Source organism: Nelumbo nucifera, chromosome 4 (genome assembly GCF_055504915.1).
Source record: "Nelumbo nucifera cultivar China Antique chromosome 4, China Antique-T2T, whole genome shotgun sequence".
NCBI classification, from domain to species: Eukaryota; Viridiplantae; Streptophyta; class Magnoliopsida; order Proteales; family Nelumbonaceae; genus Nelumbo; species Nelumbo nucifera.
In genome coordinates, this window is record NC_142652.1 from 80,183,368 (window position 1) to 80,208,842 (window position 25,475).

A 25,475-nucleotide genomic window follows, 5' to 3' on the forward strand; every position below is an offset into this window, starting at 1 on the left:
AAGTATGACTATTTATGATACCTATTTACTTGTTATGTATAAAAAGTTTGTTTGTTTATTTGCTGGTTTTCTCTCAAACAAAGAGGGAATATATACTAGAATTTTCAAAGGAAAATTCTGTAGAAAAATGATACTTAGTTTAGTCTATTCATTAGTACTTCTGAATCAGAATCAAAAGGTTTTCTTTGCCCCTAGAAGAGATGTAAATAAGGGAATATCTACGTAATTTCCTGAATGAGGTTTACCCAAATAACAAAAAAACACAGTTATTAACTAATTGGGTGAATTATGTTATGTGAGAAATTATACTAAAAAAAGTTTCCACTAACAAAGACATAACACAAATGGGCTGAAGCCCACGCTGTCATGTCCCACAACATTATGTTCTGACCATACAATGCCCTTAGCTTATAAATATGGACCAATATGTGATAAACATATGCTGTTTTGACGATTAAACAGGTCTACAAAAAAGACCTATCCACCATTGAGTGTCTTAGGGCCAGGTAATCTTATCCTCTTAGCATATACTTGTGGTAATAGAAAAGTAATTTTGATGTGTAAACAAATTCCTTTAAATCTTTTAGTCTTTGGCAATTTAGGAATACCTAGCATGGTGACTGGACATTGTGTGTTTCCATCCACCTTTTTATTATTGATGCTATTTTTATGTAAGTGGACTTTAGATTCCTAACCTTTAGCTGCTCTCTTCTTCACAACTTAGCAACTTTAATTGGACTGTTGCCAAATGATTTTTGTGGCTAAGCAATATATACCGATTTATCACTTGACTGGTGGGATTTGTGATTCAGTTCAATGTAAGCCTCCCCCTGCCCCACCCAAAAAAAACAAGAAAAAAGGAAAAATATTTACACAATTTTGGGATATTGTTATTGTATTTCATAACCATTGGACTAGTATTACGGATCTAGGCCTTACTAATTAAAATTGGTACATTGGATGCATGGATAGTTGGCACCCATTGCCTAGTCTGAGGGTTAAAATGGTTTGATAATAAAAGGAAATTTTCATTGAAAGAAAAAAGAAAGAGAACAATCCAAACTATCAATATCATGACATTGTAGTTCTAACACCTGCCCCACCCAAAAAAAAAAAAAACAAGAAAAAAGGAAAAATATTTACACAATTTTGGGATATTGTTATTGTATCTCATAACCATTGGACTAGTATTACGGATCTAGGCCTTGCTAATTAAAATTGGTACATTGGATGCATGGATAGTTGGCACCCATTGCCTAGTTTGAGGGTTAAAATGGTTTGATAATAAAAGGGAATTTTCATTGAAAGAAAAAAGAAAGAGAACAATCCAAACTATCAATATCATGACATTGTAGTTCTAACACCTCCCAAAACCTCTCTCCTAAGCTTTCTTTCTTAACTAGAGCAAAATCTGGATGTTCCAACACCCATTATGAAGGTGCTTTTCCAATAACCACCACCATTTTTTTTATTGGAAATGGTATAACCACCACTAATTTTCTCATACTCCAGCTCTTGTCTACAAAACATCTTCTATTTCTTTCCTTCCAAATGCACCAACAAACTGCAAACGGAATGCAGCTCCAAAGCAGTCTAGCCTTCTTACTACCTCTGATTTTTGGTCACAAAGAGAAAATTTGTGAAGGAGAACCAAGTTGAAGATATCTCACCCCAAATAAAGTTGAAACACTTTCCAAATGAAACAATCCACTCTACACAGAATAAATAGTGGCTAACAGATTCCTCCTGCTCTTTGCATAAATAACAAATACTAGCCATACTAAATCCTCTCCTCTAAGGATAGTCAGCGGTTAACACATAGTCCATAGCAATAAGCCAAGCCAGAGCCCCCACTCTCAAGGAAACAGGATTGCCCCAAATACCTCCTACCTGATCAACTCCATTTGATTTCGACATAAAGCTGAGCAGAAGGATTTAACAAAAAATATTCCACCACAGCTCATCTCTCAATTGTACTGAAACCTTAACTTTCTCCAATTTTCCCAGTAAAGCAATGATTTTGCATTCTTCAACCTCCCCATCAAGCAATGGTTTCTTGAACTTTGGACACCAAACCGGCTGCTCCCCATGCCTCTCGTAGCACTGACTGATAGTGACATCATGTTCCGACAATTGATACAACCTTGGACACAACTCATTCAACTTACCAACCCCATGGCAATCATCTTCCCAGAACCTTATCCTAACACCATCCCCCAGAGAACCTGGTTAGGAATTTTAAATTCCTGATTAAATCTCTTAATTCCTTTCCGAACATAGACCCCATAAGAAGATCCAAGTCATCTAACCTCCCTCCATTCCTACCCAAACCTTACTACCCCATATTTCCCCGTCACCACTCTCCTCCAAAGTGAATGTCTGATTCTCCACCCGAACCTCCACAGCCACTTCCCAAGTAAAGCCTTATTAAAAGGCTTCACTCTTCTAAAACCCAAACCCCCTTCCTCCTTTGGCTTTCAAGTGCAAACTTTATCCCACTTAACCCCCTCCTCCCAAAGGAAATCCTTCTGAATCTTTTCCATCCTCTTAGCAACTTCTATTGGAATTTTTAATAAGGACAAGTAATATGTTGGAAAGCACGACAATACACCTCTAATAAGAGTAATTCTTCTTCCCAATGAAAGATATTTTGCTTTCCACCCATCTGGCCTCTTCTCAACTTTTTCAGTGATTGGTTTCTAAAATGATGGCTGAAGAGGATTTAGCCCCAACTGGCATACCCAAATAGGAGAAAGGCAAGTCCCCTAGCATGCACTCAAATGCTGCAGCACAATCTGATAGGACTTCCCTTCTTACCTCACCAACTCCAGTCAAAGTACTCTTTGACAAGTTCACTTTCAGACCTGTCAACAACTCAAAATTTGTTAATATAGCTCTTAAATTTAAGACCTGTTCCACTGAAGCATCAAGGAAAATTAAAGTATCATTAGCATATTGAAGATGGGAGATACAAGGACCATTCATCCCCACTTTAAAATCCCCAATCAAACCAATCTGAACTCCTTTAGACAAGAATAAGTTTAACACCTCCATAACTAACAAAATAGAAGGGGAGAGATTGGATCTCCTTGCCTCAAAACCCTATGAGCTTGAAAGAATTCCGAGGAAACACCATTTAAAAGGACTGAAAAAAAGATACAGTTGAGACACATGCAAACATCAAACTTCTCCAATTCTCTCCAAAACCCATTAACCTTTGTATCTCCTTCAAAAAACCCCATTCCACATGATCAAACACCTTCTCAATGTTAATCTTAAACACCAATCCTGCTCTCCCACTTCTAATTCTTGAGTCGATGCATTCACTTGCCACCCCATTTAGGATCTGCCTTCTACAAAAGCCATTTGAGACTCTCCCATGACCTCATGAAACACACTTAATCTTTTTGACAACACCTTTTCAAAGAGTTCGTATGGGGCCTATGGGATGCTAATCAGACTTATAGGTCTGAAGTCTTTAATGTCCAAAGCACCTTCCTTCTTCGGGATAAAAGAGATGAAAGTAGCATTAGCCTTTCTCTCCAAATATTTGTCCTCATAAAATTCTTTAAACATAACAAGAACTCCTCAAACATGTTCCAACAAGCCTTGATGAAATTGAAATTAAATCCATCCAGGCCCTCCAACAACCCCCTTTCCACCTTAACAGCCTGAGAGATACTCCCTTCCTCCAACCTATCCAACCGAGCCATCTTTTGAAGAACCTCTTTCCTACTTTCCACATTTCCAAATACCTCCCTGTTCCAACTTCCACCCCCTCAACTCCTTTAGAGCTTGCAGCTTTCTAACCAATCTAAAGCCTGCTGAACCTTCAAACTGAAAACTGGACCATTTCTTTTCCACCCACTCGAAAAAAATTAGGATGGTCCAGCCACATGTTTTCAAATTTAAATGGTTATGTTTGTTATCTCAACAAGCTTCCTCAAAAGGATCAATTTGTGATCTGATAGAAACAGGTGCAAGGATTCTTGCACCACTCCCCCAACATTCTCCTCCCAATTTCCTAAAAAAAAGAAACCTGTCTAATCTTCGTAAAATAGCTGGATGCTCACCATTTGTCCAAGTGAACTGGCATCCATTTAAAGGTGGATCAATTAATCCATTACTTCTAATGAAATCACCAAACCTCCTCATCCCCAAGCTCACTCTGCCCTCCCTTCCCCCCTTCATTTTACCCACTCTTCTTACCACATTGAAGTCTTCCCCCAAACACCAAGGACCCTCCTACTCTAGCCTCAGACCTTCTAGTTCCTTCTAGAATCCTCCCTTCTCTCTTCAACATTTGGGCCATAAACATTTGTTAGGCCCCAATTCCCCTCCACCCATTGAAAGCACACCAAAATCAAAAAACACCCCTCCTTTCATCAATCTTCTTCAAATACCTAGGGTTCCAAATAATCATCAAATATCTAGACAGCCTATCCGCATTCAACTCCAACCAATTGCCACAATCATGGCCCCAAATATCAATTTTCAAACTTAGACCAAAGAATTCCAGCTTCGCTTACAATATTGACTATGGGGATTTGCAATACTAAATAATTGTATGGATAAGAATTAAGAAAAAAAATGGGATGTATAAGATCTTGAAAGCAATTTGTAGATTCTTAGGCAAATTCCTTCCACCTCCCTAGACTGGGCAACCAACTATAGAGCTCTAAGTTAAGAGTTACATGTGTCACCATGAGCCTATGATGCTATGTCTCGACTTTTGTAGGAATTTTTTCTTCATCAAGCACCAAGCCTCATGGATGGTTCCGAGATTACTGATAAGCTTCACCCCAAACCACAGACTTTGCATCATAAGGAGAGGGAAGAACTCTGACTTCATTGGACATGGTATGGGGAAGAAGTCCATGTTGTGAATGATACGATTAACACTAGTTCAGTCCTAGATTTGAGATAAGTAAGAAATAAAGAACAAGAAGATGAGAAAGAAGAGAGGAGAAGAGGAAAGGGTTCGGCCAGAGAAGAGGAAAAGTCAATCTTCTCTTAGCCGACCCACCTTATATTTATACTCTTTGCATTAGACTACAAAAGACAAATCTATTCCTCATTAAGTATGGGGCACACAACTTAAACCCAGACAAAATGGACAATTCATCTTTAACTAACTAGGAAAATGGCCAAACTACCCATGTATTGTTGTTTCTAACACTCCCCCTCAAGTTGGGGAGTATATATCATATAGTCCCAGCTTGTTACATATGTAATCCACTCTTCCCCGACTCAACCCTTTTGTAAACAAATATGCCCACTGGTTTCCTGAACTGACATGAGCTGTATTTATCACTCCACTGATCACCTTTTCTCTTACCAAGTGGCAATCAACTTCTTTATGCTTTGTTCTCTCATGAAAGTCTGGATTAGAAGAAATGTGGATTATAGCTTGGTTATCATAGTACAACTTCAAAGGTTTGTCAACTAAGAACCCCATCTCCTGCAAAAGATTTTTTAGCCACACTAGTTCACATATAGTATGAGCCATGGCCCTATATTCAGCTTCAACATTGCTTCTTGCTACCATAGTTTGTTTCTTGCTCTTCCAAGTCACCAAATTGCCACTAAGGAAGGTACAATATCCTGTAGTGGATCTCCTGTTAGACACAAATGAGGCCCATTCAGCATCTGTGTACCCCTCTATCTCAAGAGTTCCTCCACTTTTGTATAACTATCCACGACCTCCCAATGTGGAACTTGAGAATGTTGCATAAATTGACTCTCCATACTTACTGCAAATGATATATCTGGCCGAATAATACTCATGTAGTTCAATTTACCCACCAACTTCTTTTACCTTCGAGGATCATCAAACTCTTCACCTGCATCAATACTCAACTTGACATTTGGTTCCTTGGGTCTTTTAGTTGGTATGGCACCCAACAACCCTATTTCTTCGAGTAAGTCAAGGACATACTTTCTTTGGCACAAATTAATACCATGTCTTGACTTTGCAACTTTTATTACCAAAAAATATTTTAATTTACCCAAATATTTGTTTAGAAGTGATCATGTAGAAAGTTCTTAAACCTGTCTGTCAATCCTATTGCTATCACTACCAGTTATGACAATGTCATCCACATACACCACTAACAAAATCTTCTTAGCTTTTGATTCATAACTGAACACAGGATGGTCTACCTTGCACTATTTCATGCCAAAGTCCCTCACTACTTCACTGAATTTGCCAAACCACGCATGTGGAGATTGTTTTAGCCCATAAATCGCCTTCTTAATTCTATAAACTTTACCACCCTTTTCCTGAGTAGAAAACCCTGGTGGTTGCTCCATATATACCTCATCAACAAGATCATCATGTAAGAAGGGATTTTTTATGTCAAGCTGAAAAAGGGGCCAATCATACATTGCTGCTAAAGAAATCAACACCCGAACATGCTTACCAGGAGGGAGAATTGTAAGCTCCCACTTATGATTGTGTGCAAGTGTAGACAATTCCTCTTTCATTGCTTGTTGCTACCATGGAGAGGCAATGGCTTCTTGGACATTCCTAGGAATGGAAACAGATGATAACAAAGATATAAATTGTTGATGGGAAGTGAAAAGGTGAGCAACATAAACATAATGGGAAATAGGATGAGATGTACAACTACGTTTACCTTTCCTTAATGCAATAGGAAGATCAAGGACAGAAGGAGAAGGTACAATTGTTGGATTTGTTGACGAGAACTGAACTGGAGGAGGGGCCGATGCTCTTCTGTGAGTATACACTTGTGTGATTGGTGGCTTTTCAATATTAGCCTGCACTGGAGAAGACGATTGAGATACAACAAGAACCGTAGGATGGGGGTCCTTAACTAGGATTGGAAGAAGAAACACAAGAGCAGGAGGAGGAACATCAAAACTAGAAAAAATGGAACAGACTCAAAGAAAGTGACATCAGAACACACAAAGGATCGATAAGAGCTAGGGTTGTAACATTTATACCCTTTATGGGTTCTAGAGTAGCCAAGAGAGATGCATTTTGTAGCATGTGCATAACTTGTCCAGTCCAGGCCCTAAATTCTAAACAAAACAAACACAACCAAAAACTCTAGGAGTAAGAGGGAATGGAGAAAGAGAAGGGAACAAGACTGAGAAAGGGGACTGACTTCCAAGGATAGACATGGGCATCCGATTGATGAAAAAACATGATATAAGGACAACATCACTCCAAAAACACTTTGGAACATTTATATCAAGTATAATGGACCGAGCAGTTTCAAGTAAGTGTTGGTTCTTCCATTCAGCCATGCCATTTTGTTGTGGAGTATAAGAACAAGAAGTTTGGTGAATTACCCCATGGTGCTCTATGTATTGGTAAAATGGTGTTGAGGTGTATTCTTTTGCATTATCTAAGCGAAGAATCTTAATATGAACACCGAATTGGGTATGAATTTCAGCATGAAACTTTTGGAAAATAGAGAACAATTCGCATCTGTCTTTCATAAGATAAACTCATGTCATCCTTGAATAATCATCAACAAAAATTACGAAGTACTTGTAGCCATTGTATGACACTACTTTATTTAGACCCCAAACATCTTAATGAACTAAAGAAAAAGGACTCAAAACACGACTATCAACTCTAGGACTAAAAGAGACTCTATGGTGTTTCCCAAGCTGACATGACTCATAATCCAACGATGAAGATGACTTAAAAGTGGAACTAGTAACTTTAGGGCCTTGAGTGACGGATAACTAAGTCTACAATGCCACTTGAGAGGAGTAAGAGAGGACTGAAGAGCTACTTTCAGACCACCACCATCAAGGTAATACAATCCACATGCCTCATGCCCTCCACCAATCTTCATCCCCGTCTTGAGATCCTAAAACACACAGGAAGAGGGAGAAAAAGGTTATATAACAATTAAGTGACTTGGTTAATCCACTAACAAACATGAGGTTAAAGGGAAATTTGGGTACATATAAGACATGGGATAAAGATAAAGAAGTGAGATCAGCATCATCACCACCACAAATAGGAGAGGTAGAACTATTAGCAAGGGTAACTCTTTGGGACATGGAAGATTGAGAAAGAGAAGAAAACACACTTGAAGTCCCAGTCATATGATTAGAGGCTCTAGAGTCAATAATCTAGTGTAAGGGTTTGGATGCCAAGCAAGCCATACTTGAATGTGCAAGAATAGCTGTGTTTTACTGAGAGGATGGTTGAAGAAACTTCTCATACTCCTTACGTGGGACACTTACCACTTCCTTCCCAGAAGCACATGTAGATGTGGAGGGTGTCTGATCAGCCTACTGATTCTCACTAACTATACCACCACTACTAGTCATAGTATGATTGACCCAAGTGTTGGGTGGATCATGCAAGTCATAACAGAAGTTAACAGCATGCCCCTCTAATCCACAACCTCCCCTTGAATCTCAACTCGACCTCCACTATGACCACCAATACGATTGAATATAGGACCACCTCGGGTCCCTGGAAATCGACGACCACCTCCACTGCCTCTATTTCCACAACCTCCCCCTCTTGCCACCACAAAACCAGACCTATCCGAGAGAGTGGAAATGTGGAATGCTCTGTAGGTTCAATAGAAATCTTCTGGTGTCAGGAAAACACCTCCTCAAGAGAGGGGAGAGCAGATCCGCCTATTATTTGTGATCGAACTGGTTCGTATTCAGATTTTAAACCCACTAAAAACCTTGTCACATCAAGTTGTTCTTGTTGTTGCTACTGAATTTTAACATCCGAAGTCAAAAGGTGATATGCGTTAAGCTCATTATGGAGATTTCTAATGCTTGCATAGTACTCTTCTAGACTTTGATTTCCCTACTTCAAGTTAAAGTACTCCTGATAAAGTTGGTACACTCTAGTGGTGTTATCTTGGTTAGAATAAAGTTTCTTAGCATGGTCCCAGATCTCCTTAGTTGTATCCAAGAACATAAAATTCAAACTAATTTTAGGTTCCATGCTATTCCACAACTAGGTCATAATCTGTGCATCCTCCTGTTCACACTCTCTAAACCCTGGAGAGTCAGAAGAGGGTGTCTCCTCCCTCGCATGTTTCAACTTCTTCTTGGCTCTCAAGAACACTTCCACTGATTTAGCCCATGGCACATGGTTCTCACCATTTAATTTGATAGAGGTCATTTGAACACTCAGGTAATCGGGGAAATCATAACACCAGTTTTACATCACTAACCTCCCCAACTATTGCCATTATAACAAAATCACCACACACCAAAAAAAAAAGGTTCAACTACAAGAGACAAAAATTCAACACTACACCACACAATAAAATGTTGTCGTTACAACACTGCTGCTGTCATAGGTTCAGCACCAGAAACCCTATTGTTACCACACATATTCAGACATAAACAGAGAGAAGAACAGTCCATACACATACCTATCAATCAGCACTGCCACATGGATGAAATCGTCCAAAAGAGAGAGAGCACACTATACTATCAACTGACTAGAGAGTTCTGTTCACACCTGTCCACAACCAGCCCTCTTCAAGTCATCGATTAGAGGGTTTCTAGCAAACCACCACCAAGACCACTCCTTTTTGGTCCCTTGTTGATCCTGCAATTAGTTTGGGAGTTATTTCAAAAAGGTCTGATATGGCGATCCAAGGAGGAAGGAAAGAAACTGAGTTCTAGACTGATTTTCTAGTGCTCTGATACCATGTGAATGATATGATTAACACTAGTTCAGTCCTAGGCCTAAGATAAGTAAGAAGGGAAAGAAGAGAGGAGAAGAGGAAAGGGTTCGGTCTGAGAAGAGGAAAAGTCATTCTCCTATAAGCCGACTCACCTTATATTTATAATCTTTGCATTAGACTACAAAAGACACAACTTAAACCCAGACAAAATAGACAACTCATCCTTAATTAACTAGATAAATGACCAAACTACCTTTGTACTGTCGACTCTAACACATGTAACTCCTCTAACATCTATGGAAGTCCTGGTAAGACATGGTTCCACCTGCCAAAACTATGGTCTTGAACTATCCATTATCATCTGTTGCTTCCACAGCTTGACAATGGTCCATTCAAAATGCTACAGCCTGATGTAAACCCATTGTCTGCAGTCTCCCATTTGTGCTTGAATAAGATCTCTCCTGTTTGGAAGCGCTCTTCTGAGATGGTAAACCAACCTTCACCCACAACTCCAAATGAAGCCTTTGTATCTTTGGATAGGTCTTCATCATAACCAGCAGCAACATAGCATAGTTGCTCTTTCAGTGTGTGATTTGTGCATAACTAGTCAAAGTTCATGTTCTTCTGTTGCATCTTCTCCCTGAGAAATCCTGTAAGTTTTAGAGCTCCCTGTCCCACACAACCTCCACAACAACACCACGCCTTACTTTTCCTTGTAAAATTGGAACAGTGAATGTTATATTGAAACCAAAATTGACAACACTTCCTGATGTCCGTCTTGCAGCATGCAAAGCTAAAACTGCTTCACATAGTGTTGCAATAAAACCCAAAGAAGCTGATGCCTGTAAACTCCCTGTTTGGCTAATGAGTCAGCCAGTCCTTCTGATCCATGTGAAAGAAGCATTGAGTTCCTTTGCTAGGCTTTCAGTCTCCCTTGGGTAATGTCTATAAATCCAAGGAGCATTACCCCTGGTGTTAGACCATGACATCACCAGTTTTGAGTCCCCTTCAACCGCCAAGTTTTTAAAATCTGCTTGTTTGGTTAGTTTTAGCCCCTGAAGCAGTCTAGTAGCTCAGCCTTTATTGAGTCACCTATCTCTAAAGGTCCTGAATACATTGCCAACACTTTGCTTAATGAGTCTAAACACACCACCAATGCCTGCCAGTCCTAGTTTCCTATAGAGATCCCATCAAAATTCAGCTTTATTTTGTTAGGAGCTGGGTGCTTCCATTCCATTACCATCTTTTCTTTCTTCTTAGAGAAGTCCAGCTTCGTTTCCAGAAGCAACACCATATCCAGCTTGTATTTTCTCAGTACATTACTCACCACAGCCCTCCTCTCCTCTCTAAACCCCCTCATTTTCCAACTCAGCAGCTTCATTCCCTTTACAATCCCCTCCCTCACCTCACAACTTCACCCCACTACAACCGCTATTCTTCCCCCTCATTGTCCTTCTCCTTCCTCCCAGACCTTACCCCCTTCCCCCCTAAACTTTCTTCTTCTCACTTTAGGGTTAAAATGGTTATATTTCTTACATCTATTTATGAGAAGAAAAACAAAATATAAAACAAATAAAAAGATATCCCTTTCTCTTACCATGGTTCATTTTGTGTTAGCGTAGGGGTATTTCTGTCTTTATACCTAGATTAATGTTGCTGATCTGTAATGTTGTATTGGAACCAGTGCTCCTAACTTAAATAAGGGCACATATGTCTTTTCAATTATTTTTAATAATATAAGTTCTGTCTGGCCGACTGGGAGAAGATTATGTTGAGACTTCCAGTTCGAACCAGAATTTCCCCTTCTCTCTTTCTCTCTTTCTTCCACCTTTCTACCTCTTTCTACCTAACCGATCTCAGACATATAGAATTCTAAGGCAGGCCGAATCATAACATGGTATCAAAGCTGATTGAATCTGCCTAGATCTCTATTCTCTGCGCACCCTATCTAGGGTTTCTCCTTTTTTTTCTGCATTCGACTGGAGATAAGGGAAAGGGCTGAAAAGGAGTGATCACCCTCTTCCCTTGGAGGTTTCTATGCCTCTAGTCAGGTCGTGTGTGGTCGATTGCTGTGGTTTCTAAGATCGCCCTCCCCTAATCGATGAAGAATAGAGGGCCGATCTGTGTGGTGCAGTGGCTGTCGTGTGTGGACTGATTTCCTGCTTGTGTGGTTGTTACTTCAGTGATAAGGTAAGAGATCTCAGTGCATGATATCTGTTATGGATCAAATAGGAAGTGTGTTTCAGACCATATGTTAGGGTTTCGGACAGTAATGTGCTAGGGTTTATGCTGGCTTTTGTGTATTTCGAAGGAAGAGTTATGATCATATAGTGGTGAGATTTCAGGTAGTCGTAGGAGTAGGGTTTGTGGTGTAAAGAGCACACTTTTCAGCAACAACAAGTGCTGAAACCAGTGTGACAGGTGTAATCTAGTTGTGTGTAGTGTGCATAATTCAGTGGTAATAGAATTCAGCAAGTGTGCAGAATCGGTGATAACATAATGGGAGATAATAGTGATTGTAAACCTAGTGTGATGGTGCCTACAGACTACCTGAATGTTCAGATGACCTCCATTAAACTAAATGGAGAGAATTATGTGCCTTGGGCTAAATCCGTCGAAGTCTTTCTGAAGGCAAAGAAGAAGGTAAAACACATAAGAGAGGAGAAACCCTCCACTGACTCTCACGAGTATGAAGACTGGGAGCAAGAGGATGCTCAGATCATCACATGGTTGTGGAATAGTATGGAACCCAGGATTAGTGTAAACTTCATGTTTCTTGACACTGCCAAAGATGTGTGGGACCATGCGAAGAAATTGTATTTGGGTCAGGACAATACAACCAGAGTGTATCAGTTGTATCAAGAGTATTTTAACCTGCAACAGGGCAATCAGAGTCTTGAGGAGTACTATGCCAACATGAGAAACATACGTAATGAGTTGAATGTCTATCACCCTCTCACTTCTGATGTCAAGATTCAGCAACAACAGAGAGAACAACTTGATGTGACTAGATTTTTGGTGGGACTGAAGTCTGAATATGAACTAGTACGGGCTCAAATATTAGGAGGATCAGCTCTTCCCTCCTTAGAAGAGGTATTTGCTCGACTTCGGAGGATTTCTATCGGATCTACTGAGAACTCTAATATCTCAGATAGATCTGCCTTTGCTGTATCGAGAAGCCGTGGTACTAGAGGTGGAGCTAGGGGAGCTCAGTCTAGCCGTGGTGGTGGCAGTGGTTCTGTGTATGGCCGAAGTGGCAATGGTGGGCCTACTTATAATCGTGGTGGTGGTCGTACTGGGGGCAGAGATTCAGGGGGAGCCCATGGTAGAGGACGTGGCTCAGGCCCGAGGAAGTGCACTCATTGTGGTATGGATGGACATACCATTAACTATTGTTATGATCTACATGGTCCACCCTCAACCTGGGCCAATCATGCCGCGGCCGGTGACTCAAGCTCCAGCTTTAGACAGGAGAATCATTCATCTGATTAGAAACCTCCTACACCCACAGATGGTCCCTTGAAGGAGATGGGTGAGTGTTCCCCGTGATGAATATGAGAGGTTTATCCAATCACAGCAGAACACGGTGACTTTCGCTCACTCAGGTATGGCTTGTCTGGCATCCACACCCAATCCCTGGATCATTGACTCTAGAGCCTCCGATCACATGATTGGAATTCCAGGTGTGTTTTCTTCCTTATCTCATTGCTCAACATCACAATCTGTCACCCTTGCTAATGGTTCCACATCCTCAATTTGTGGTGTTGGTAATGTTGACCTAGATCCTGTATCCCTCTCCTCAGTTTTGTATGTTCCTAAATTGCCTTTTAATCTTATGTCTGTTAGTAAGCTGACCAAATCACTTAACTGCTCCATTACCTTTTATCCTTCTATATGTGTTTTTCAGGATCTCAAGACGGGGATGAAGATTGGTGGAGGGCATGAAGCTGGTGGACTGTATTATCTTGACGGTGGTGGTGGTAGAATTTCAACAGCTCTCCAGTCATCCCTTTCTCCTCTCCAGTGGCACTGCCGATTTCGTCATCCGTCGCTAAAAATCTTGAAGTCTTTGGTTCCGTCCTTGAGTCAGCTTTCTGTTTTGGATTGTGAGTCGTGTCATTTTGGGAAACACCATCATGTTCCCTTTAGTTCTAGGGTTGATAACCATGTGTTGAGTCCTTTTTCTTTAATTCACTCAGATGTTTGGGGTCCTTATAAAGTGATGTCATATAATGGATACAAATATTTTGTCATTTTTCAAGGATGACGTGGCTCTATCTAATGAAAGAAAGAAGTGAATTGTTTACCATTTTTCAGAAATTTTATGCTGAGATTCGTAACCAATTTGGTACCCACATCAAAGTTTTCTGTTCTGATAATGGTCGCGAATATTTATCCTCATCATTTCAGGAATACCTGGACCAACACGACATTATACATCAGACCTCATGTACCTACACCCCACAACAAAACAGGGTGGTTGAGAGAAAGAATCGCCATCTCCTGGAAACAACAAGATCCCTCATGCATCACATGCATGTTCCCAAACCCTTTTGGAGTGATGCAGTGCTTACCTCGTGCTTTCTGATTAATCGGATGCCCACGTTCATCCTTGATGGTCATTCTCCGTTTCAGGTCTTGTTTCCCGCTTTGTCTCCGTTTCCTCTTACGCCGAGGGTATTTGGGTGTGTCTGCTTCGTCCATAATCTGGGTCTTAGGAATGACAAGTTTGATGCCCGTTCTCTTAAGTGCATCGTCCTTGGCTATTCTCGGACCCAGAAAGGGTATAGGTGTTACCATCCTAGTTCTCGACGGTCCTTTGTGTGTGTTGATGTCACCTTCTTTGAGTCTACTCCGTTCTTTTTGGGGTCCGGTGATGCTTCTTCCTCCTCATAACCTCCTCCTCTTCCACTTCCCGTTGTCGACCCTCTTCCCTTTGTTCTAGCCGTGACCAAACCCTTGCCTCTGGTGCCACCACCTGTTGAACGCCCACCTATCCGTCATGTGTATACACATCGCCCACGCGTACCAGCAACAACTCCTCCGGTTACATCTCCGTCGACGGATCCAGCACCAGACCCGCACTCAACATCTGAGCTTGACCTCCCCATTGCTTTGCGGAAAGGTAAACGCACTTGCACTCTTCATCCTATTTCTAATTATGTTTCACTTACTCACCTTTCTGCTTCCCATCGCCAGTTTGTCACCTTGTTATCATCAGTTGTTGTCCCTAAGGATGTCCAGGAAGCCCTTGCCTCTCCAGGGTGGTGCCGAGCCATGGAGGAAGAACTCTCTGCCCTTCATCATACTCATACTTGGGACCTCACTACTCTTCCTCCTGGGAAGCAAGCTGTTGGTTGTAAATGGGTTTATTCGGTTAAGTATCTGCCAGATGGTAGTGTTGAACGCCTGAGCGTGATTGGTTGCAAAAGGGTACTCCCAAACCTATGGTATTGACTACACAAAGACCTCACCGGTTGCTAAGATAGGGTCAGTTCGTGTTGTGATCTCTCTTGCAGCCATGTATGAGTGGCCACTATATCAGCTTGATATCAAGAATGCCTTTTTGCATGGTGACTTACTCGAGGAGGTCTACATGGAGCAACCTCCAGGGTTTGTTGCTCATGGGGAGGATGGTAAGGTGTGCAGACTAAGGAAGGCTATATATGGGCGTAAACAGTCTCCTCGAGCATGGTTTGGTAGGTTCAGTGAGGTGGTAAAGAAGTTTGGTATGAAACAGTGCAAAGTTGACCATTCTGTATTTAGTCATGACTCTCCGGGAGGAAAAATACTGTTGGTGGTGTATGTAGATGATATTGTTATTACTGGAAATGATAACATGGGTATTGACAAGCTGAAGACTTATCTGTAGGATCATTTTCAGACAAAGGATCTTGGTAAGCTGAAATACTTCTTGGGGATAGAGGTAGCAAGATCCAAGTATGGTATTAACCTGTGCCAGAGAAAATATGTGCTTGATTTACTGAAAGAAACAAGCTTGTTGGGTGCCAAACTAGCTGAATTACCCATGGACACAAATACCAGGCTAAGCAGTGATATGGGTGAAGTGTTTGAAGACCCTTGCAGATACCGACGACTTGTGGGTAAACTGAACTACCTAACCATAACTAGACCAGACATCTCATTTGCGGTTAGTGTGGTAAGCCAGTTCATGCAAAAACCTCTGATTCCTCATTGGAATGCAGTTCTGAGAATTGTGAGGTATCTAAAAGGGGCTCCAGGTTGCAGTCTGATATACAAGAGTGGCGGAAAACTTGAAATAGAAGGGTATTCTGATGCTGACTGGGCCGGTTCTATGTTTGATAGGCGGTCTACTACAGGCTATTGCACTTTCCTGGGAGGTAACCTGGTGACATGGAAAAGTAAGAAGCAAACGGTTGTGGCAAGAAGCAGTGTAGAAGCAGAATATAGGGCTATGGCGCACACCGCTTGTGAATTAGTGTGGCTAAGGAACCTTCTACAGGAAGTAGGGTACAACATCAACACTCCAATGAAGCTCTATTGTGATTATCAGGCTGCAGTTTATATTTCCTCTAATCCGGTGTTTCATGAAAGAACCAAGCACATTGAAGTTGACTGCCACTTTGTGAGGGAAAAGGTGTTGAATGGAGAACTAGACACTACACATGTTAATACAGGAAATCAGTGGGCTGACTTATTTACAAAAGGCTTGAGTCGGGGAAGAGTGGACTACATATGTAACAAGCTGGTGAGTATATGATATATACTCCCAGCTTGAGGGGGAGTGTTAGCATAGGGGTATGTCTGTCTGTATACCTAGATTAATGTTGCTGATCTGTAATGCTGTGGGAACCAGTGCTCCTAACTTAAATAAGGGCACATGTCTTTTCAATTATTTTTAATAATATAAGTTATGTCTGGCCGACTGGGAGAAGGTTATGTTGAGACTTCCAGTTCGAACCAGAATTTCCCCTTATCTCTTTCTCTCTTTCTTCCACCTTTCTACCTCTTTCTACCTAACCGATCTCAGACAGATAGAATTCTAAGGCAGGCCGAATCATAACATTTTGAATACTTGAACACTGTTGGAGAAAGTGCTAATAGCTAACACAATTTAGTGAAGGCTGAAATCTGTACGTCATTTTAATTCCATCATTCCATATGCAGGCTAATGATGAAAGGATTTTTTGAGGGCAGGGTGCATGTTTAATATTGCCAAAGCCTTGATGGTTTCAAAGAAGCTAGGTGAAGTACTTTAGGTACAATTACAAAACATGAAAATTCCCCACATAGACCAGATCTTTTGGTAGGTTGGGATTGGGTTAGGAAACCGAATAATAGCATCTTGAATGCCTATTGGTGGGAAACTGTATACCTGTAACAGAACAATTTGTGTGCACTCATTCAACTATCATCTGAAAGTAAAGACATATGTGTGAAGAAAATAACTATTACCTTTCAAACCAGGTAAGTTCGTCATCAGAATTTAACCTGAAAAAAAAGGAAAAAAAAGAAAAAATAACCCTTCACTTCCTGTCAAATTGTAATTTATATCATCAAGAAAATTCAGTGCACATTGCAGTTGACTTAGTTGCTAACATATGATATAAACTGAGATTCTATCTTTTTAAAATCAATGCTGTAATCTCCAAAATTCAGCTAGATAATTCCAAATCCTCATTGAGAGTCCTATTTGCAGTATGCATACATTCTAGGTCTTTGTTGCTCAATGCCAAACTTTGCATACCAGACATTTATTTTCTTCCAGAGACAGCTTACATGGTCTTTATAGGAAAAAAAAATTGCAACCTAATTCCTTGAACAAATGAAAGCAAGTATATGGAATATGTTTATCAAGGAATGCTTTCAAATGCTTCCTTCCCATGTTACCAATCAGATACATAATTAATATCTGAAAAACAGTTATGAGTCCCATGGGCAGGAAACATCTCTTCTATGCATTTACATCTTTCTTATTATAATTATTCTTTTATGTGATCATAATTCCTGGCTCTACATCAAGAGCTTCTTATATACTATTTTCTTTCTAGAAGAAAGAGAGGAGAGAGAGGAGAGGAGAGGAGAGATACGAAGAGATGAGAAGAGGAAAAAGTGTTTGAGAGTCAAAAACTGAAACTGGCGGCTCCCAGCTTCCTATTTGTATTGACATGATGTAAAATAAAAGAAAAAGAAATTACAAGCATGCCCCTGGTGACCCACCCTAATAATAAGAACTTAAACAAAGAAAAGAACATGCTGACAGCATCCTAGACTGACAGCACCCTAGCAGCAGAAATAAAAAAACTAATTCTAACAACACTCCCCCTCAAGTTGGGCTGAATATATCTATCATGCCCAACTTGTCACACAACTCATTACGCCGCAAGTATGGAAGCCCTTTTGTGAGAACATCGGCTAGTTGCTCCTTGGAGTTGACATAAGGAGTACAAATTTCTCCCTTCTCAAGTTTTTCTCTTATGAAGTGCTTGTCCACTTCAATGTGCTTGGTCCTATTGTATAGGACAGGATTGCTAGCAATATTTATAGCTGCCTTATTGTCACAGTAAAGAGACAAAGGATAGTGAACAATTATCCCAAGTTCCCCTAGAAGATTCTTCAGCCAAAGTACTTCAGCGACCCCATGTGCCATAGCCCCATACTTCGCTTCAGCACTTGACCTTGCAACTACACTTTGTTTTTTGCTTCTCCATGTCACTAGATTTCCTCCCACAAATGTGCAGTATCCACTTGTGGACTTTCTACCATCCACAACACCTGCCCAATCAGCACCTGTGTAGACTTCCACCTTCAGATGATTTATATTTATTGAATAGCAACCCTATTCCTGGATACTTCTTCAAATACCTATGTTAAAATACAGCTTTGTTCTAGGTTTATTTTAGTCTTTTCTCTTCTTTAAATCAGTGTTTTTTTCTCTATTCTCAAGCATTTATATATAGGGTAGTATTGTAGTTTTACTTATTATGAATTAAACATACTGGACAGCAGTTCTCTCTTTTGATTGAGACTATGAAGCCCTATTCTGTTCGACTTCTTCTCCTCTTCTCCATCTCTTCCTCTTCTAGGCTCATATTAGAAGCTACTTTTTTATTTATTTAATTAAATACAGGCCTGATAACATGGCATCAGAGCCTGGTTGATCGAGTTCCCTGATTGCTTCAGTGAAGGACGCCTGTAATTGGTTCGATTGAGGTTTTATACCAATACGAGAAGAGAGGAAGGGGAAAAACCTAAAAGGACTGATCGCCCAGAAGGTTAAGAGGCTTCTATGCCGCAAGCTGCATCATTGGTCGACTGTTTGATGGTGGTTTAGACCAGTGTTTTAAAAGGCGTGGAAGGCGTACGCCTAGAGGCGCTCCCAAATTGCCTTGAGGCGTATGCTAGAGGCGCTGACACCTCTAAGGTGTACACCTTAGGTGCAAGAGGCATACGCCTCATGCACTTTTTTCATGAGGTGTGCTAGAGGCATACACCTCATGCGCCTCATGCACATCTTATATAAAAAGACAAAAAAAAGAAAAAAAAGAAAAAAAAAGGGAAGGAAAAGAAAGGGAAGGGAAAGAAAAAGAAAGAGAAGAAAAAAGGGAAAAGGAAAGAAAAGAAAAGGGAAGGGAAGGGAAGAAAAGATAAGGGGAAAGAAAGTGGTTTTCCCCCTGCCCCTTCAGCTAGGGGGTGAACCCAAACCCCCCATCCCCTTTTTGATGCAGCCCAATTTGTTTTTTTGAGTTAGGGGCATCTTGCTCCGATCCGGTGAGCTCTGCTTCGACAGGACCCCTCCTTTCAACTAATGTTATGCATCTTTATTCTTCTTAATATAAAAGATTTTTTTATTAAAAATAAAGAAAAAATGAGACCCCCTTCCTCCTCCTAGCCCCCGTCCTCTTAAGGAGGCTTACGCCTCTTGTGTTCTGAACTACGCCTCACACCTCTAGGTAGTGGGATGCCTCGCGTCATGCCTCCACATTTTAAAACATTGGTTTAAACTCCCTCTACTCGGCAATTCGAAGAGGGATTGTAAATGTGAAGTACGACTAATTGTTTGTGGTTGGTGGGTTATTTTCTAGGAATTAGGAGGTTGGTTGACTTGTAGAAGTTTTTATGTTGATGCTCCAGGTTTAGGGGTTGTGGCTATGCTGTTGAAGTTTCAAAACCAAAAGTTAAGTCGGTTGAATGCTGTTGTTGAGTCGGGAAGGTGTTCGTCTTGGGGAGTGTTGCAGAAGTAACTGATGGCTACCTCTGGCAATGTAGACAAAACAAGTGTGATGGTACAACTTGATTTCATGGCTGTACAAATGACATCAGTTAAACTTAATGGTACCAAATACGTACCATGGGCAAAGTTGGTGGAGGTAAATTTGATGGCGAGAGGAAAGTTAAAATATATTGAAGAAAGCAAACCAGACCCAGGAGCTGTATGGTATGATGATTGGATCCAGGAGAATGCACAGATTATGACATGTCTTTGGAATAGTATGGAACCTCATATCAGTGTGAACTTGATGCTCTTTGATACTACGAAAGAAATTTGGGAACATGCTAAGCAGTTGTATTTTGGACAAGACAATGTAACTAGAATATATCAATTGTATCAGGTGTATTTTCAACTACAACAAGGTTATAAGAGTGTGAAAGAGTACTATGCTTGATTGAAGAGTTTGCAGAATGAGTTGGATTCGTATCAGCCTCTTTCGATTGATCTCAAAGTGCAAAAACAATAGAGAGATCAGTTGGATGTGGCACGCTTTCTTTCCGGATTGAGGTCTGAATTTGAACCAGTGCGTGCCCAAATTTTAGGTATCAGTGACATACCTACACCATCATAAGTCTTCTCCAGAGTACGAAGGTTTATGAGTCCACATACAAATAGCTCTCCAGTATTAGAGAAGTCGACCCCTAGCTGCAACCAGAGGTGGTAGAGGTGGCTCATGTGGTAGAAGTAGCTATCCCAAAGCGAGTAACCGTGGTGTGAGAGGAGGTCACAATGGTGATAGAGATGGGAATTTTAGAGGTCGTGTGTCAGTGTTGCTGGTCAAGGAATGACTAAAGAATGCAGCTATTGTGGACGGGAAAGACAAACTGTGAACTACTGTTATGATCTGCATGGCCCACCTTCTACTTGGGCCAATCATGCTACTGTAGAAGGAGATAGTGGTACTATGAGAGATGACTCCACCGCTTTAGGTACTGGGAAGGAGAAGGAAATGGTTTCCATCACCCAAGAAGATTATGAAAAATTTCGTCTGTCTTCTTCTTCTTCTGGTAATATTGCAACTCTTGCAAAGTTAGGTACAATATGTCTTGTTTCTTCTTTTAAACCCTGGATTATTGATTCTGGGGCCTCAGATCACATGACTGGGTCCTCAGACCTATTTGCATCTTTATCCCTTCCCTCTACTGCCCAATCAGTTACTCTGGATGATGGTGCTACATCCCGTGTTTCTGGTACCGGTGATGTTTCTTTACATTCTGATTTTACTTTACCATCAGTCCTATATGTGCCTAAATTTCCCTTTAGTCTTATTTCTGTTAGCAAGTTGACAAAATCTTTGAATTGCTCCATCTCATTCTTTCCATCCTATTGCATTTTTCATGATCTCAAGATGGAGAAGACGATTGGTGGCGGGCATGAAGCTGGAGTATTGTATTATCTTGATGGTGGTCGGTCACAAACAACCCTCCTTTCCTCTATTACATTGTTGCAGTGGCGCTATTGGATGAGTCACCATTCTTTTCCAGCTCTCAAGAGTCTTGTTCCAGAGGTTGTGTCTGTTCATGAGTTACAGTGTGAAATTTGTCAACTTAGTAAACATCATCGTGTCTCTTTTGTTCCAAGGGATCCTACTAGAGTCTCGAGTCTTTTTGAACTTGTTCATTTAGATGTTTGGGGTCCTTGTCTAGTTGAATCTTACAATGGTTTTAAATATTTTATTTCCTTTGTTGATGATTTTTCAAGAATGACTTGGATTTATTTACTGAATTTTTGTACAGAGGTGTTTGATATATTTCTCTCCTTTTATGCTAAAATTAAGAATCAATTCGGTATCTCTATTAAATACTTTCTATTTGACAATGCAAAAGAATATTTCCAATGCCCATTTCGTATGTTCTTTGAATCATTTGCATAATACATCAATGCAAAAGAATATTTCCAATGCCCATTTCATATGTTCTTTGAATCATTTGCATAATACATCAATCATCCTGCTCCTCCACTCCACAACGAAATGGAGTAGCTGAGCAGAAGAATAGACATTTACTTGACACTGCTCGGGCGCTTTTGATTCAAATGTTAGTTCCAAAAAATTATTAGAGTGATGCTATTCTTACTTCTTGCTTTCTCATTAATTGTATGCCATCTTCCATGTTAAGCGGCTTCTCTCCCTTTTCTATCGTCTTTCCTTCTCAATTTCTAGTCCTGTTGCCTCTACGTGTCTTTGGTTGTGTTTGTTTTGTTCATCGCTTAGGGCAGGCGTTGGATAAGTTGGACGCTCATGCTCTTAAATGTGTCTTTTTAGGGTACTCTCGGACCCAGAAAGGATATAAGTGCTACAGTCCTTCCCTTCGACGCTCCTTTGTTATTCCTAATGTGACCTTTGAAAATGTTCCTTTTTTTCCTTAACTGAACCTACTTCTCTTGATACTCTATCCTCACCTCCTCTTCCCTTACCAATAGAGGAGGTGTTTGTGCCTGCTCCTGTTGTTCAAGAGTCAACATGACCACCGATCCTTCGAGTGTATGCTCATGGTTTTCGTGGTATTGTGTTTTAGCCTTCTCCACCATCAGCGACTGCTCCATCAACGGATCCATCTCATTTTGACCTTCCCATTGCGCTTCGCAAAGGTAAGTGTGCTTGTACTGAACGCCCTATATCTCGTTATGTTTCATTTGCCCATTTATCTCCATCCTATCGGAATTTTGTATCCCTTCTATCATCTGTGTTTATTCCTAGATCTCTTCAAGATGTTCTTCTCTCTTCGGAATGGAAAAGGGCAATGGATGAGGAATTTCATGCTCTTCAATCTAATTATAATTGGGACCTCACTTCTCTACTTCTAGGAAAGAAAGCAGTTGGTTGTCGGTGGGTTTACACTATTAAGCATCTTGCCAATGGTAGTGTGGAGAGATATAAAGCATGCTTAGTAGCCAAAGGGTATACACAAACCTATGGTGTTGATTATATTGATACCTTTTCACCTATAGCTAAAATGGGTTCGGTCCGGGTGCTTATTTCTTCACGGTGACCTAGAGGGGGAGGTGTATATGGAGCAACCTCCAGGGTACGTTGCTAGGGGGAAAGTAAGGTGTGTCGGTTGAAGAAAGCAATTTATGGGTTGAAGCAATCTCCGAGGGCCGGGTTTGGGAGATTCATTAGTGTAGTACAACAATTTGGGATGACACAATGTAGGGTTGATCATTCAGTGTTCAGTAGAGATACTACCTCTGGGAAGATTGTGTTGGCAATCTATGTTAATGACATCATTATCACAGGAAGTGATGAGCATGGCATTGAAAATCTCAAACAGTTCTTACAAAACCAGTTCCACACTAAGGACTTGGGGCACTTGAAATATTTTATGGGCATAGAAGTAGCAAGGTCAAAGTGGGGAGTCTCTCTCTCACAAAGGAAATATGTGCTTGACCTGTTGGAAGAAACTAGTCTTTTAGGGGCAAAGCCAGTGGATACCCCTATAGATCTGAATGTGAAGATGTCTGATAGTGAGGGGGAGCCCCTAGTTGATCCTGGACAGTATAGGAGAGTAGTTGGAAAACTGATTTATTTAACCATTACAAGACCTGGTATTTCCTTCAGTGTTGGACTATTGAGCCAATTCATGCAGAACCCAAGGACAATCCATTGGGAAGGTATTGTTAGAGTTCTACGCTATTTGAAGGGTGCTCCAGGTAAAGGATTGTTGTATAAAAAAGAGAGAGAACTTTCCTTGGAAGGATACATAGATGTTGATTGGGCAGGGTCAGTTATTGATAGGAAATCAACAACTGGTTATTGCACATTTTTGGCGGGGAATTTGATTACTTGGAAAAGCAAGAAGCAGAATGTGGTGGCCAAGAGTAGTGCTGAGGCTGAGTACAGAGCCATGGCCCACACTACATGTGAGTTGGTATGGTTGAGACAATTGTTACAAGAGATGAGAAAATCAGTCACAACCCCTGTGAAGCTATTTTGTGACAACCAGTCTGCCATTCATATCTCTTCCAACCCAATGTATCATGAGAGTACCAAACACATAGAGGTAGATTGTCACTTTGTTAGAGAAAAGGTGGTCAATGGAGAAATCATTACCCCATACGTGAAGTCTGAAGATCAACTAGCTGATTTGCTTACCAAAGGCTTGAGTGGTGCTCGGATGAAATACAATTGTAACAAGTTGGAGTTGTATGATATATATGCTCCAACTTGAGGGGGAGTGTTAAAATGCAGCTTTGTTCTAAGGTTATTTTAGTCTTTTCTCTTCTTTAAATCAGTTTTTTTTTGTCTCTATTCTCAAGCATTTGTATATAGAGGTAGTATTGTAATTTTACTTGTTATTATGAATTAAACATACTGGGCGGCAGTTCTCTCTTTCGATTGAGACTGTGAAGCCCTATTCTGTTCGACTTCTTCTCCATCTTTTCCCCTTCTAGGCTCATATTAGAAGCTCCTTTTCTATTTGTTTAATTAAATACAGGCTTGATAACAACCTAAGAATCCTCTTTGCTGCCTCCATGTGTGGTCTCTTAGGGGAATGCATGAATTGGCTTAGGACCCCATTTGAATAAGCAATGTTTGGATGTGTCATGGACAAATAAAGCAACCTTCCCACTAACCTTAGAAACTGTTTCACATCTTTCAGAGGTTCACCATCACAATCACCTAGTTTATGATCTACATCCATAGGAGTATCTGCTGGCTTTGCTCTTAACTTGTTTGTGTCTTGTAAAGATCAAGGACATACTTCCTTTGAGAAATAAAGATGCCCCTTTCTGAGCGGGCAACTTAAATTCTAAGAAAGTACTTTAGTGGACCCAGTACTTTCACTCTAAATTTGGAGGCTAGGAAACTCTTCAACCTTTGTATTTTTGAGCTCCAATTTCCTATAATGATGATATCATCCACATACACTATCAGTATAGCAACCTGTTCCTGACATCTCTTCACAAAGAGAGTGTGATCAGACTGACATTGTTTGAAGCCTACTTGCTGGACCACCATATGAAATTTACTGAAACACACCCTGGGAGATTGTTTTAAAGCATAGAGAGACTTCCTTAACATGCACACCTTATTTTCACTTACTTTGGCACAGAACCTTGGGGGTTGAACCATGTACACCTCCTCCCCCAAGTCACCATTTAAGAAGGCATTCTTTATATCCAACTGATGTAATTCCCAGTCAAGGTTTGCAGCCAATGATAGAAGAACCCGAATTGAGTTCATCTTAGCTGCTGAAGCAAATGTCTCATCATAGTTAACACCATAGACTTGACTGTACCCTTTTACTACTAACCTAGTTTTGTACCTTTCAACTGTCCTGGCCGCCTTGTGTTCCACTGTAAACACCTACTTGCACCCTACTTGGTCCTTCCCCCTTGGAAGATCCACCAACTCCCAAGTTTGATTCTTATGGAGGGCATTAATCTCCTCCTTCATAGCATCTGTCCATTCAGGGTATTTTAAAGCCTCTACAACATTTCTAGGTATAGGGTTCATAGGAGACATACCAGGTAATGGGGTGTTTGGTAGTGCATGACCTAATTCCCTTTCTTTAAGCAATAGGAATGTCAAGGTCATCCACAACTGAAGAGGGAGCTAGGGTATCAAT

The 25,475-nt window shown here is 40.7% G+C and overlaps 1 protein-coding gene, 1 long non-coding RNA gene and 1 pseudogene across 5 annotated transcripts in view; 1 reads left to right on the forward strand and 2 right to left on the reverse strand.

Annotated features, from left to right (window-relative positions):
• Positions 1-25,475, forward strand: part of LOC104589004 (uncharacterized) — a 102,683-nt gene that overhangs the window by 19,184 nt on the left and 58,024 nt on the right. The window lies entirely within an intron of this gene.
• The window catches only part of LOC148800766 (uncharacterized), a 126,120-nt gene that overhangs the window by 16,083 nt on the left and 84,562 nt on the right, over positions 1-25,475 (reverse strand). For all 4 annotated transcript variants that reach the window (XR_016085493.1, XR_016085494.1, XR_016085495.1 and 1 more), the window contains exon 4: positions 17,088-17,123. This is a non-coding gene — a long non-coding RNA (uncharacterized LOC148800766). The remainder of the gene's footprint in view (positions 1-17,087; positions 17,124-25,475) is intronic.
• Positions 6,483-14,761, reverse strand: LOC148800767 (actin-related protein 8-like; annotated as a pseudogene).